A 16,392-nucleotide genomic window follows, 5' to 3' on the forward strand; every position below is an offset into this window, starting at 1 on the left:
CCACTTGAGTACGAAACATCTCTCCTCAGCTAAATATAATCATCTGGAGATAATATGACTATAATGAAAACTCCTAGGTCTGACAGGGATAACTTTTTCTGTATACAAAGCCGTCTTGTACCCATTGACTTCTACCCACAACTAAGGGAGGCCATGAACTGAAGGGGTATTTGAAGGCTATTTCCAATTGATCCTATTAAAAAACGTTCTCCATAGCCCCATGTAGTGATCTGGAGAGATAGTAGTAAAAGAAAGGAAAATGTCCAGCACAGTTATCACTGATGGACATTTTTTTAAACATCATTATCCCTCATTAAAATTCTTAGAAGAGAACACATTAACTTTCTCAGTGCCACATAGGCCACCCAGCACGACTGCAAGTAATGTATTAAGACTTTCAGACTGTGAGGGAGGAACTTTCTCAGTGTGCCTGCCATCTTGTCTGGCCTTATCCCAAAATACATTTCATACTTTCCTCCATCTTCCTTAGATGGTTGTACCAACCCACGCACAAACAATGTGTGTGCTGCACTGCCTGAACTAAGGAAGCAAGGAATATGAAATTATATATATATATATATATATATATATATATATATATATATATATATATATATATATATATCATCATCATCATCATCATCATCAGCCGTTTGAGTATCCACTGCAGGACCGGCCTATCCCAACCGAAGTGGGGACGATACAGCCAATGTATCTCTACCAAGTGGCTTAGGCTGTCTGGTAGAGACTGTATGTAGTGTGTGAAGTGCTTGTAAGTGTAATTGTAGTGTTGGAGTGGCTTTGGATGTGTGTGTAGTCTGTGACCCAAGTGTAATCGGCCCGCACAAGCCGACTGAGTGCAAGCATACTTTATAGTATGAGACACTGGTTCAACCACAGCACCCCTGATGTCCGCCAAGCAGTATGTGGCCAGGAGAATGCTCCCAAAGTTTTTTTTTTACCCTGGCGGGGCGTGAACCCTCGCTCTCCAGTGTACGAAAACGCACACTTTACCACTGTACCCCATATATATATATATATATATATATATATATATATATATATATATATATATATATATATATATATATATATATATATATATATATATATATATATTTTAAGTTTATGATGTGGTATATCTCATAAGCGTTTATAATGTAAGAACATCCTCAAAAGGAAAAATGGCTTAATGAGCGAAAATGTGTTTGAGAAGACTGAGGATCTGCTCAAACAAAGTATGTACATTCGATCAAAAAACTGTCAGTGCACACTAAGGAATGAATAACCTGACACCACGGATGATGTCTATTAATAAAAGCTCGATTATTGACCCTCGTTAGTATACATGCTTTGACGAGAGCGTTATGTCGCTGGCTTTTGACATTTCCTTTCCCTATGTATATACATAATTATCCAGATGATAGGAGATTAATATTCTTTGGATTTTACAATCTAGCTGTTTTAGTAATTTTGGATGCTATCGTCCCTTTCTTGAGCTGTACATTTTTGATCGACTGTACATAATTATGATCAATGAAGCGCAGTTCTAAGGGCTACTCAACTCACCTCATTTTAAGAGTGTTATTGAGTTCCTCTAGCACATTCCCTCCCACCTGCAATAAAGTCCCAAGTGCCTTGTATGCCTCAGAGTCGGAGTTGGAGAAAAACTTCTTATAAGCAGCACCAAAGGGCTCCATCGTCACCCTACACAAATGGATGAGGCAATATCAACTTCAAAGAAACAGTCTTTTTTAGTGAGTGTAGCACAGTAAAATTTTTAGGGAAGTTGTCAAGATACGACATTTATTAGACAGTTTGCAAGTTAGAGGTAGAAGACAAACCATTTTCAAGAATTTTAGTGTTTTTCATAGAGGTCCCACGGGTTCTACAGACAATAATGAATCAAAACAATACATTTATTTACACAATATTTACAACATAAATGCAATACAAGTAAATAAAGTAAGTCCGTCTGTATTCTTGAAGTTTAGGAGGGTTCAAATCACCTAAAGGGTTGCCTCCCAGGTTTTCAAATGACCCAAACATAACCTCAAGAAAAATGGAAAAAAAGGACTGTGAAGAAAGAGAGATTTTTGCCCCTTGTGGATTAATATTTCAGTGATGTATGTTAATAACCATGTGAGTTATATTTTAGGAAGATATGCACGAGAATCAACATTAGCTCTGCAAATTTAAAGAATTTAAAAAACTCTGTTTTATGGAGTTACTAAGGGATTTGCGTGTTAACCCTTAACAGGCAGACAAATTATGTAGTATACACCTGTGTAGGATGGCAGATTTTCGGAAAAATAAAGAGTAAAGGAATTAGCCTACAGATACATAACTAGATGAAAATGAATGAAAAACGAAGATAGGAGGTGTAATTGTGGCAGCTGGCTGTGTGAGGTGGAGCACAGTAGTGTGTGTGGCTACTTGTCACCAGGCATGTGGTGGGACGAGACTAGTGGACTTCCAATTCACTCAAGTTTTCTTAACCATTAAACATCATCATTTATGCATTATTTACTATGTTCTTTGTCTTCATTTTGCATGACAGTAGGGGACAACATTGCCATATTGCCCTATTTAACAACGAATTGACAAATAAATGGCTGGACGTTACGTAACGTTGTCTGCCTCCTCATGTATGAATCCCCGCTGCAGGGGGTCACCTTGTGGCTGGGATTGAAGCGTGGTTGGCAGTGCCACCTACTCAGAAGGCATGCCTACCTTTGTAGGGTTTGGTGTTTGTCAGCCTCGTCAACCAAGCACCCCCTACATCACTGGTGGTGGAGGCCTGCTGGTCATATTAGTCCCTGCCCATGTGCCACCTAGGGCAGGAATGTTGCCTCCCCACTTGTTTGCCGTGCGTGGCATCCCATAATGCTGGGAGATGGGAGGCCTGGGGGTTGAGCAATGCTGCATAATGCACCCTACAGCTAGCAAAACACCTCTTTGGTCCCTTATTCTGGCCAGATGGGTGGTCTGGTTGGGCCTGACCAGCTCAGTCGGCTGGTCATGCGTTGGCTAGGGTCAAGTGGGCACTAGGGGGCCTGGTGACTCCTATCGTCCTGGAGTCACCCTAGCCCAGGTCCCCATGTGGTTACCCGCATATACTCTCCTACCTCTGGGGTCACCAGTGGTGTTGTCCCTGGCGTTTGACCTCCCCTTGTTGGGCTCCATGGTGGGTGGAGGGGTGGGGGAATGAAGTAGTTGTGTATGGTTCATGAATGGAATAAATCAAAATAATGTTGACGACCATGTATCTCTCCCTGGCCACTCCGTTATGACTTTACTAATTACTACTCTTGAGCCCCACCATGCCCCCAGAGAATATCCTCCTCTGCCCCAGTGTTCAGCTGGATCTGGGAGGCATTCTCGTCAGGGTGATGTGGTTCAGGGTTGGCCCCAGATGAGACTGTGCCGGCGTCTTACTCCAAGTACCCAGTAATAAAATCTGTTCTTGGTGGGTCTGTCCGAGATATAGATATTTTTTATATGCACCATGCCATCATCTTAGCATGTGGAAGAGAACTGAGAATCTCTTCCCAAGGGGATGGAAGTCTCCTGGTTAAGGTGTCCTACCCGGAAGAGAACTCCCGTTTACTAGCACCAACCTCAGTCTCTAATGCAGCCATTTCGTGCACTCCTCAAGGCAGTTTTAACCAAACATAGGGAGTCTTATTTTCCCGTGATCTCCTCCGATATTCAGAGGGACAGCTGTTGGAGGAACTACGATAGTCTGGTGTGATAAAGGTTGAGCGCTTTCATAAGAAAATCGATGGAAATTTGACCCCTACCCCGACCTTGTTTATGACATTTGACAAATTAACGATGCCTACATCCGTGAAACTGGCTTGACTATCGCTTCCTGTGAAGTCATATGTGCCCACCCCAAAGCGGTGTTTCCACTGTCAGGGGTATGGGCATGTCAGTAAATTTTGCCGCCGTGCACAGGCTGGACTTCCTGGTGTCCGTGTCTCTTGTGGTGAATCAAGCCATACCAGCAACTGTACAGGACCCATTAAATGTTCACACTGTGGAGGTCACCATGCTGTCTCTTCTAAAAACTGTCCAAGATACTGCCTTGAAAAGGAGATCTTATCCATTCGTACACGTGAGAGGGTTTCGTTTCCTGAAGGAAAAAGAAGAGCCCAGACACTCTTCTTTCAGCTGGGGGTTATTTATGCTTCTGTCCTTTTTAGAACACCAGTGCATCGCCCTGTATCTTAGAAACAGCCTCAACCCCCTCCAGTACCCACTCCTTCAACTTATTATATGCAGAATGTTGTCCCCATGGTTAGTACTGTTGGTGAGAATGATGTTTGCCCGACCACTACTCCGATTGTTCCCTCGCCTCCCCACTTCGGTGGCTGACGACTTGCACACTTCTGTGGGGATGGCAGATGTCCACACTGACCAGACTCCTTCTTCTGTTGTAGCTAGTATGCCCGAGGATCCATCTGTACCTGGCAAACGTCACTGTTGTTCATCAGAGTTCTCTGAATATGAAGACCAGCAACCCAAGGTCTCTGTTGTTGACCCTTCTGTCGACACCTCTCCTGTTCCCTCTGTCCAGCAGGTTGAGGGATCTAGCCAGATGACAGTTGAAGCTGATGGTTCACCTCTGGTCCAGTCCCCACATGGGGATGTTGGACAGCCCATTGGTGCTTCAGATCTGAAGCATAGGATGGCCTCCTTAAATGACTCAAGTTCTGTGGACTCTACTTCCACTTCTAGGGCTTCTGGTGAGGGCACTGGCCATCCTACATCTCTAAAGGTGACCCCCAAGCCGCCTTCCAAACAACCTGGTATGCCCACTCCATAAAAGAGTGTTGTAAATCTTACTTCCTCATCCTCACATCTGCCTTAGGATGTTAGACAGAGGGTGCAGGTTTGTGGTGCTGGGCAGGCTCCTCCAAAGGGCACTCATAAGCATCAGTCCAAACTCGCTGGGGGGACAAGGTTGTCTCGCCCCTCATCTTGATTATTCCTTCACTATGGGTACTATGGCATTCTCAGCCAGCATACTACAATGGAACTGTCGATGGCTGCACAGTAATTGGGAGGAGGTGTGGATCCTCCTGACTTGTTCCCCTATATGTGTGTGTCTCCAGGAAACTCTTGCAGGGTTTGCCACTCCCCATGCACCACCTCGGTACAAGGCTTTTTACTCAGTGCCAACCCAGGGTCCTGTTGGGGGAAGTGCTGTTTTGGTGAGAACTGACATCCTTCATCGTCCAGTCCACCTCCAGTCTAACCTCCAACATGTTGCAGTGCGGTTATATGCTCACTGCTGGTATACAGTTTGTTCTATTTATTTACCACCCAACACAGCAGTCGGTAGGGTGGAAATGAGAACCTTCTTGGCAAGTTAACTACGCCCTTTCTTCTCTTGGGGGACTTTAATGGTTGCCACCCTTTGTGGGGTGACTGTCTTGTTAACCCCTTAAGTGCGGGGATGTCGGGAGTGTGCCGTGCGCATCCCGCAGGGATAATCGCACTCTGACTGACTTTTTACAAATATTTGCCAAAAATCAGTTATTAGTCCTAGAATATAATTAAATAAGCCTATGGCACATACCTTCAGCTTTCTCCTGGGATGTTTGTTAAGCCTTCATCGACTACCGTAGGACTTGTGGAGACTTCTGAAGTGGCGTAATGAAGTCTTCACTTTACACTTCCCGATACCCCGTAATATGGTTACCACTGCTTGATAATATAACTACAAACACTATTCTATGAATTTCAAGTAGTCTGGAATCCATATTCCAAAAAAAAAAAAACACTGCGGAAAGCAATGTAAATTACGAGCGCATACGAGATTTCCACCTGTGCTCGTTCCCCAATGGTATTCTGAGGCAGAGCTGTCATTTATTATTTATAAACACAATCACACTTTTCAGTATATTCCTAGTACTTTATTCTATCTATCTATCTATTGCCAGACGCCTCAATCCCGTTTGGGGTGGCCACAAACAAATCGCCTCCAAGTCGCCCTGTCCCCCGCCATTTCACTGCCCTGCTCCCAACTCACACCCCCCTCTCTCATATACCTCTCCACCCCATCCCTCCATCTCATCCTCGGCCTCCCCCTCCCTCTTCCCCCCTCCACTTCACTCACATACACTATCTTCGTCAGTCTTTCACCCTCCTTCCTCTCCACATGGCCAAACCACCTCAGTGTGTTCCTCATAACGCTTCCTATCACATCCACATCCACACCACAACGCTCCTTTATATCCTCATTCGTCAGCCTGTCTCTCCACGTGACTCCACAGGCTCCTCTTAAATAACTCATTTCCACTGCTCTCACTCTTGACTTGTGTCCTTCCAACAATGTCCAAGCTTCACTTCCGTACGTTAGAGTTGGTATCACAATACTGTCATGTAGTAACTTTTTCACTTCCATGCTCACTTCCCTGTTTCTTGTCACTGCTTTCAAAGAACCAGCAACCTTTCTTCCCTGCTGTACCCTTTCAAGCACTTCACCCTCCAAACCTCCATCCTTACTCATCACACTACCCAAATACTTAAACGTACTCACATTTTCCAGTTCCTCACCATCCAACCTCGCTGTACATTCACTAACTTCACCTCTCTCAAAGACCATCACTTTACTCTTCCCTACATTCACCTTTAGGTTCCGTTTCTTACAAACACTCCCAAACTCATCCACCAAGCCTAGCAGCTCCCCTTCGTCTTCACTCAACAACACAGTATCATCTGTAAACAACAGTACAGGGAGTTTCCAAACACTATCCTCTCTCACCAGGGCCACTCCAACATCCACTACCCTACCTTGTACCTCTTTTATTACCCCATCCATGTACAGATTGAACAACCATGGAGACATGACACATCCCTGTTTCAAACCAACTTTCAAAGAGAAAAATTCACTTAGTTCACCATCCACACGCACTGCAGCCTTCGCACCATCGTACATACTCTTCACAGCATTGAACAACTTCCCATCTACTCCATATATTCTTAACACTTTATTACACTTATTTATATATACACTATTTATCCATAAGTTTCTTTCAGTACTAGTAGTTTATTTTCACTCCAGGCATTCACTTTCTCGTTCAGTAAACTAGCGAAGAGAACGAAGCTTTCACTTTCACTTTCATTACTCCAAGTATTTACACACGCTAGAGTGAAGCTTTCATTTTCATTACTCCAAGTATTTATACTCGTATTCTTATATTACTAATTACTTACATTTCTCTTTACATTCTCTATATACATTATTTACATTTCTATTTTATTTACACTCTGTTATGGACTGTCACTTGCAGTAACTTATAAAATTATTTTCCACTGTTCAATTATATTTACAATCATTGCTTTCAATTGCTATTTACACATTACTTACACATTATTTACATTTCCACTTGCATTGTTTTAGAGTCACCTGAAAGATCGTAGTCACTGTCCATCATTATCATTGATGAATTAGCCAGTTCACGTTCCACAGCAACGTTGGGTCTGGTTAGTACTTGGATGGGTGACCGCCTGGGAACACCAGATGCTGTTGGCATCCCTACGTGTCAAGTGGGGTTGGTGGAGGATTAGTGCCCCTCCCTGTAAAACAACTAACTCTAAGCCCTTGGCCACCCCGTCTGGGATACATGGCGTCTGGCAATGAATGAATGAATGAACGTTCCACAGCAGAGTCACTTAGCCCTTTACCCTTCCCACACAAGGTTTAGTTGGGGTAGAGGTCACAGGGCCCTTTGCAGGGGGCTAAGAATCGGCGGAATTGGACAGGCACAAATCCGACATGGTTTCACCTTGAAAGACGACAGTAAACTGAATGATGTGGCCTAGGGGCAGGGAAGGGTTGACAATGTCATCGTGGTGAGAGCTGCTAATTTATATGCTATGAAATGAGTGGCAGGAAATCTACACAATACATAATAAATTAGGTAGTTCCAGGTGAATGTAAATATCACTTAGGCTTCTTCCTTCCTTTCTTATATATATTTTTGTTACGAGAATAGGTCATACGGCATACTTCAAGGGGATATAAACAGGGAAAATTAGCAAACGAGTGCACGTGGGGTGTTGCCAGGTGATAATTAGCCCATTCCTGATGTATAGCAGTATCACTTTACCTTATCGCTTTCTTTTATATATTATTTTGTATAAGAATAGGGCATAGGGCACATTTCAATGGATAAAATGAGTAGAAAAATCCGTCCAGGATTTGCGTAACGCAGCGAGAATGGCCGGGCGGGAGGAGAGGGTAATGGAGGCGAGGTAAGGAGGAGTGTCACGGAGGGGAAAAATGGCTAAATTGTCAACAGTGGATGGGAGTACAGATGACATTAGCAGAAATGAGTATAGCTGGACACTGGTAGTACTGATAGATGATACAAGCCACCACTTGAAACACCGGGCGAATTGAAAATAACACAGAATCACAAAGTGATGCCCCACGGTATGATCCCTTGCTCCCGAGCGTCACAAAAGTGACGCCTCCCAGTTAAAGGGTTAACCAACGTGGGAGTTTGTTGGCATCCTTATTGGAGGATAAGGTTCTTGCCTTGTTCAATACTGGGGTGTTTACACATTTTCATCTCCAAACGGGATCATTTACTGCAATTGACTTCTCTATCTGCTCTCCTGACTGTCTCCTGCACTTTACCTGGGAGGCTTCTTTGTACGTGGGGTGACGTGTGACTGCATATGGACTCCTTGAATCATTTATTCTCATTGTGGAGTATCAGTGAGAATGGACGCAGTTCGACTGTGCAGTAGGAAGACTTAAAAATAACATGTGCATTACCACGCAGAGATATTATAAAAGTGCCATAAAATCCCCATTGTCCTGTTTATTTGTTCAAGCCTGTATTTTCATTGATAAACCAAAAAACTTGACTCTACCTACATACTGTACATAAAGTACTGCATCCTAGCCACTCCTCACCTATCCACGGCTTTGACAAGTTCTTCTAAAGTCTCCGGCCTGGGAGGCAGCCTGGGAAGGGTGAGGGAGGCGATGAGGCTGCCACGATAAGCTGTGCCCACCACCACACCAAAGAACAGCCAGGTACCCACCAGGATATGGTTTGAGCTGCTGGTTGGTAGGCGGCCATAAAGTCCCTGACCCAGGAGACTACCCACCGCCTCTAGCACCACATACCCAGTGCTCAGGACTCCATGATGCATCTGCCACATCCTGGTACTTGTGATCTGTGAAGTAAAGTCAGTTGTTAAACACATACAACTTCAGTACAGGTATGACATCAAATTCCTTTTGCAATAGTTATGATGGAAGGATCTCTCAGTAATTTCTTTCCAACCCATTAATGACACTGTGTTCCATTATATGCACCCCGAACTTGTCCCTCCTTATCGTTGTTGCTCACTTCTTCCAGACAAATCCACTCTCATACATTAACCTAGTTAAGTTTCTTTCTTTCCATTTATGGAAGGACCACTTAATGCTTCTGTATATTTCCATGAGAACCTCCATGCCGTATTGCTTACTGCTATATACAGTATGGAAGCAGTAATAATACTAGGAAAATATGAAATTAGTAATTTAAAAATGGGGATTGGGGATCACTAAAAAAAGTAAACAAACAAGGAAGGATCACTGGAGAGTATACAACACCAGCAAGGATTCAAGTAACGCTGAGAATGTAAACCCACAAATCCCTTTTGACTCTGGCATTAACTTTTGTAAAGAGTTAAAATAGGGATTTATGGGTTTACATTGTAAACATTACTTGAATCCGTGCTGCTTTTGCATGCTCTCCAGCAATCTTTCTTTGTTTGTTTACTTTTCTTTTTTTAGTGATCCCCGTTCCCCATTGTTGAATTTCATTTCTTTTTATTAACCTACTTTACTTACCTTTTTTTTTTTATAATCCATTTATGAATTAAACAAAATTCTTGTGTTTCAGCAACCATTAAAGCGTTTATGTTATGACACTAACCACATGACATTTTTTAATATTTTTCATTGCTGTGTTGTTGTGGCTTTCCACACACTGATTGTTGGTTTTTCTTTTAAATTCTGGTCTTCATTTTGTTTAGTATAGTTGTGAGGCCTCTTACAGTGGGCATTGATTGTTTCAGAATCTGTATTTTGCAAACTGATTAAACGAAGTGAATTTTTTAGAAGCTGCACTGAGTAAAATCTGAAATGCTACATATTCAAACTGATTACAAGACAAAATCAAAATTTGCTGTTGTGTGCTTTGTACGACTATTTTGCATAATAGTAATTTTTTTTTTTTGTGAAAATGAAAATGCAACATTATTACATTAGTTACAGTTATAATTGATGTAGTGGACACTTCTCGTGCCTCCACCATGCCCTCTTTGTCTCCTTCCTCTGTCTCCTCCTCGTCCCCCTCCTCCGTCTTTTCCTGTCCCCCCTCCTCTGCGCCCCCCTGCAGTTGACTCGTGAGATGGGTACTCTCACGATGAATTCCATTAATGTTGAAAAACTGATCCAAGTTTGGCGTTAGTTCATTATAAGAAATAGTCACGATATCACTACGTGGTCTCCTCCAGTTAGGGCGCAAAGCACAAATTCGCTCTTTTCAGTTGTCTCACGTGACGTCTATACACAAAAACCCGGGACTTCAGGGATGAACTAAAAAACCTAAATAAAGCATTGAGTTAATAAATAATGTAATTGTGTACAATTGCAATGGTGAATGTTAGTTCCACAAAACCCTTTCCCACAGTGGCACTTCATTGCCCACATAAGTAATCTACTGGCTAGAGTTTTCCACTTAGTAATAACATAGTACAGTAAAAAATTTAATAAAGTCATGCTGCTAGTGATGCATTATTGATACTTGACGGCAATTCCATACTTGAATGGCTTCTCACGTGCCTGCAATGGTCTGGAAGGTGGATGATCATCTTCCGATTATGTGTTTTAAAATAGGTCATGGACACACCTAGTGACCCCACTAACTACAACTGGTTAGTTTTTATCCCGAAATATCAAATAGATTTTCTTGTACACCTGTGAAACAGTAAAATGAATAATACTAATACGAACAAACTGGCAAATTTCGAATGTATCAAAGGTTCTTATAACACTTCTTTTCCACATTCTCCATCCTTGGCTGACCTACTCTATTGAAAAGAAACCCTCTAGATGTTGGTTCAAGAATAAGTGTTCTTTCTAAGATGGTTTTTAGGTATCTGTTCTATTAGGGTTTTTAGCAGATTCCTGGGAAACCCTATTTTGAACCACTACTGTAGTTCGAGACACCGTGGAAGGGAATCTATCTATCTATCTATTGCCAGACGCCTTAATCCCGTTTGGGGTGGCCACAAACAAATCGCCTCCAAGTCGCCCTGTCCCTCGCCATTTCACTGCCCTGCTCCCAACTCACACCCCCCTCTCTCATATACCTCTCCACCCCATCCCTCCATCTCATCCTCGGCCTCCCCCTCCCTCTTCCCCCCTCCACCTCACTGACATACACTCTCTTCGTCAGTCTTTCACCCTCCATCCTCTCCACATGGTCAAACCACCTCAGTGTGTTCCTCATAACGCTTCCTATCACATCCACATCCTCACCACAACGCTCCTTTATATCCTCATTCGTCAGCCTGTCTCTCCATGTGAGTCCACAGGCTCCTCTTAAATAACTCATTTCCACTGCTGTCACTCTTGACTTGTGTCCTTCCAACAACGTCCAAGCTTCACTCTCATACGTTAGAGTTGGTATCACAATACTGTCATGTAGTAACTTTTTCACTTCCATGCTCACTTCCCTGTTTCTTGTCACTGCTTTCAAAGAACCAGCAACCTTTCTTCCCTGCTGTACCCTTTCAAGCACTTCACCCTCCAAACCTCCATCCTTACTCATCACACTACCCAAATACTTAAACGTACTCACATTTTCCAATTCCTCACCATCCAACCTCGCTCTACATTCACTGACTTCATCTCTCTCAAAGACCATCACTTTACTCTTCCTTACATTCACTTTTAGATTCCGTTTCTTACAAACTCTCCCAAACTCATCCACCAAGCCTAGCAGCTCCCCTTCGTCTTCACTCAATAACACAGTATCATCTGCAAACAACAGTACAGGGAGTTTCCAAACACTATCCTCTCTCACCAGGGCCACTCCAACATCCACTACCCTTCCTTGTACCTCTTTTATTGCCCCATCCATGTACAGATTGAACAACCATGGAGACATGACACATCCCTGTTTCAACCCAACTTTCAAAATGGTGAAAGTAGAAATTAAGTTGTAATGCTATTTAGCTCTCAACTGCCATGGTACAATCAGATGCCAACTTTTCATGCCATATTATGTACAAAGAAATAATAGTATAATAGATTTAGGTAGACAGTAATCACCCAATCATCCAGATGCTCCATATCTGACATGCTCCATATCCGAATGTTAGGCCTTTGCTCTATTATATCCATATCAGGATTAATTTGTCCATATCTGAACATAAAATTTCCAACTTCACTGGTTGGGTGACCTATAAATTTAAAAAATTGGTTTGGTGACCACCTGGCCTCTCTGGCCAAGCACAGGTAATAGATCCTAACCCACAACTTCAGCAAATATGGCCATCCAGCTCCTCAAGGAACGGCCCAAAGTCACCTGGCCAACTGTATCACTTGGACGCTAATAGTTGCGTACGAGTTTATAGACCCTAACCCACAAGCTTAGCAAATATGGCTGTTCAGCTCCTCAATGAATGGTCAAAGTCCCCCGGTTGCCCAGATCACTCGGACTCTACTGGCCTCATGTGAATAATACAGACCCTAGCCCACAAGTTTGGCAGTTATTGCCATCCACCTCCTGACCTAATGGTGAAAGCCCCCCAGCCACTCAGATCACTCAGACGCTCTGGGGTACATGCAGCTGTCCATCTCCCTACTGAATGGTTAGAGTCACCTGGCTGGATGGATTACTCAGATTTTCCCTGAGGCCATGATGTACGGGGCTCCAGTGTTGCTCATTTGCTTGGCCAAAGGAAATTGATCCTAGCGCCCATAGGTCAGTTTGGCACTTTTTACTAGTGTACTCACAGCTAAGCTTGGGAGGCATGGCAGAACAGTGTTCATGTGACAGTACCACACCTGAATTCGAGCCTTTTTCTTGCAAGTGTGGACGTGCAGCCATGGCTGCTTCCATTGTTGCTTTTGAGATAGATCCCTACCTTCTTCAGGCCTTGATTCTCCTCTGTGGCATTCTCAGGTGTGTGATGATGGCCCCACCACAGCCCAAGAAGTGAAAGAGGAAAGTGTTGACTCTGGAGATGAAGCATGAGATGGTGAGCAAGGCTGACGTGTGCTGGACCACTTCACACATTCTGCAGGAATATGATATGACCCTTTCTACCCTGTTTGATATCAAGATATCACGGCCCAAACTGACTCAGTACAGACTTGATTATGGCGATGCCACTCAAAAGGGCCGCAGGAAGGTGATGTCTCAGCCCTGCCATGCTGCCATTGATCAGTTTACTCTGCTTTGGTTCCACCAACAACTGGATGTCAGCGTGCTTGTACATGGGACCGAGCCTAAGGCGGTTACTGAGACGTTTGCATGTGTACACAACGTGTACGATTTCAAGGCATCTGAAGGTTGGCTCTTCCAGTTCAAATTTCAGCATGGACTTACTGACCTTAAGACACATGACAAAGATTTGGACTGGACAATGGAGGATGTTGAGCTGCTTCACCAGGAAATGCAGCGCATGATCAAGGATGAAGGCCTTGCTCTCGGTCAAGTGTTCAGTGCTGATAAATCTGGCCTCTTCTACCGCTCCTTGCCCCCCCAACACCCTGGTAGAAGAGTGGGAGAAGACTGTGCCTGGTCGGAAGTTATCCAAACAGTGTCTCTCGGACTTGTGCTGTTCCAGTGCAATCGGGATGCACCACCTCAAGCCTGGTACTGTTGGACATGCAAAACAGTCACGTTGTCTCCTTGGGCTGATCGATAACCTGCCTGTTGTGTGGTACTATTCTGTGAAGGCCTGGTTTGCCTGAAAGATGCTCAGACATTGGTTCCACAGACACTTTGTGAAGGTTATCCATTATCAAATTATTATTATTATTTTTTAATAGATAATGAATGGAGGAAGGAAAAACAATGGGGAAAAAAAATAAGTCCACGTGCCTAAAGGCATCCTCCATTCATAAAATATCTATAACAACTGGACTTTAATTGAAGTGGATCAAATGTCTGTGGGAAACAACTCCCAGGAAGTGAATTCCAGAGAGTAGTAGTTCTGGGGATAAATGAATTTTTATAAGCAGAGGTTCTGCATTGCGGGGGAGAGAGTGTGAATACATAGACGTTCCCAGCTGCCCGAGTATTTCGGGAGAAAATGTGAAGGGGAGGAACAATTGAAGCCAGTTTGTCTGAACACTTACGGTAAAAATATCTATAAAATATGCTAAAGAAGCAACATCTCTATGTACTGATAATGGAGGAAGGTCTTGCATGATGGCAGGATTATTGATTAATCTAATGGCCTTATTTTGAATATTGTCCAACTGCCCCAATGCAACCGCTCCACATCCACTCCACAGTGGTGAACAGTATTCGATCTGAGAACGCAGATGACTTTTGTATATTGTGGCCATCTGGTCGTCAGTGAAGAACTCACGAACTCTTTATAAGTCCCAATTTTTTGGAAGCATTTTTAGCAAGGGATTTAACTTAAGATGTCCAGCTTAGGTTGGGGTTTAGAGTAACACCTAGGATATCAATTGTAGTGGATATGGGAATATTGACATCATTTAAAATTATGTGAGAGTCTGAGGGATTCTTTTTGTTGGAGAAATTAATCTATTTAGTTTTCTGAGCAATAATGAGACCAGATTTGTTTGTCCCCATTGATTAATTCTAGAAAGGTCCTGGTTCAAAGAAATTGCTGTGTTTATTTGGGAATTAACAATATCAAATTGTGTAAAGCAGGTACTATATGTGAAAGAACTATGAAGGGTCGAGTCATCAGCATATGAGTGTATTGGGTTGTGAGTGACAGATAGGAGGTCATTTATATGAATGAGAAAGAGGGTTGGCGCCAAAACTGATCCCTGAGGTACGCCAGCATTTATGGAGTTGAAACTGAGAATAAATACCATTTACCATGACCCGTACTTTTCTATTATGAAGGTAAGAAGAAATTAGAGGAACCAGTGATGCAAGACCATAGTGTGACATCTTAGACAATAAGGCCCGGTGCCATACTCTGTCAAATGCTTGTGATATATCTAGTGCTATTGTGTGTGTTTCACGGTGTTGGTCTATTGTTTTGTTAATCTGATGGGTAAGATGGCAAAGAATGTCTACAGTTGAACGTTCTTGTCTAAATCCATACTGCCAATCATTGATTAATTTATTGATTTCTAGATGCTTGATCATGTGTTTGTTAATTAGCGTCTCAAAAACTTTGCCAAGAATGGAAGTTATTGCAATTGGTATATAGTTTGATGGATCAGAAGTTGCCCCCTTTTTAGGAACAGGATGGATATTTGTTTCTTTCCAAGAGGCTGGAAAACTTGACGTACGGATGCTTAAATGGAAAAATTTTGCCAGTACAGAAGCCAACACTGAGGAGCAGTTTTTAAGTACTATTGAAGGAATTTCATCTGGACCAGTAGCTTTGTCTGCTGAGAGATTCTGTAATACAGCTTGTACATATCTGGTGTGAATCATGAAAGAAGGTATTTGAGGGGAATCAAAATCAAGTACAGGAATACTTTGATTTTCTGTATATAGGGTTGAGTTTGTTGAAAAAATGTCAACAAGAAGTTTGGCTTTTCCACGTGGGTCACATACTAGATTTCCATTGGGGGACTGTAAAGGTGGAATGGAAGAGGAGGTAGTGAAGTTAGTTTTGAATGAATTAAGGGTTGACCAGAATATTTTGTTATCATTTGGGTTGTTTAGTAGTTTGTTAGCCTGTCTATGCAGAAAGTTTGATTTAGAAAGATTGATGATAGTTTTAGCATGGTTTCTGATATTTCTATAATAGTTAAAGGCTTCTTTAGTTTTGGTCCTTGTATGTGTTATAAGCTTTTGTTTTATGTTCTCTTACTCTAGCACAATTGTGGTCAAACCATTTAGGAGAATTACATCTTTTTCTGTAACTATGATGGGGAATGAATGTTTCCATGCCGACTTTAACCCACCCCATCCCGACCACTTTTCCACCACTGACTCCCCCCAATCCCGACCATTTTTGGATTTTTTTTTTTTTTTTGGCTCAAACCTCCGCTTTTGGTGAGAAACATCGAAAATTCATAGAGAAATTGCTCAACTGAGGTTTAAAATACTCGATCCAGGTAGCAGTACCTCCTTACCTTACTGGGCTTTCTAACAGGTGACACCAAAGAAAACGAGTTCTATGGGAGGGTAACTA

The sequence above is a fragment of the Coenobita brevimanus genome, chromosome 40, assembly GCF_032717465.1.
Source record: "Coenobita brevimanus isolate Jiangsu-jjx chromosome 40, ASM3271746v2, whole genome shotgun sequence".
Lineage (NCBI taxonomy): Eukaryota > Metazoa > Arthropoda > Malacostraca > Decapoda > Coenobitidae > Coenobita > Coenobita brevimanus.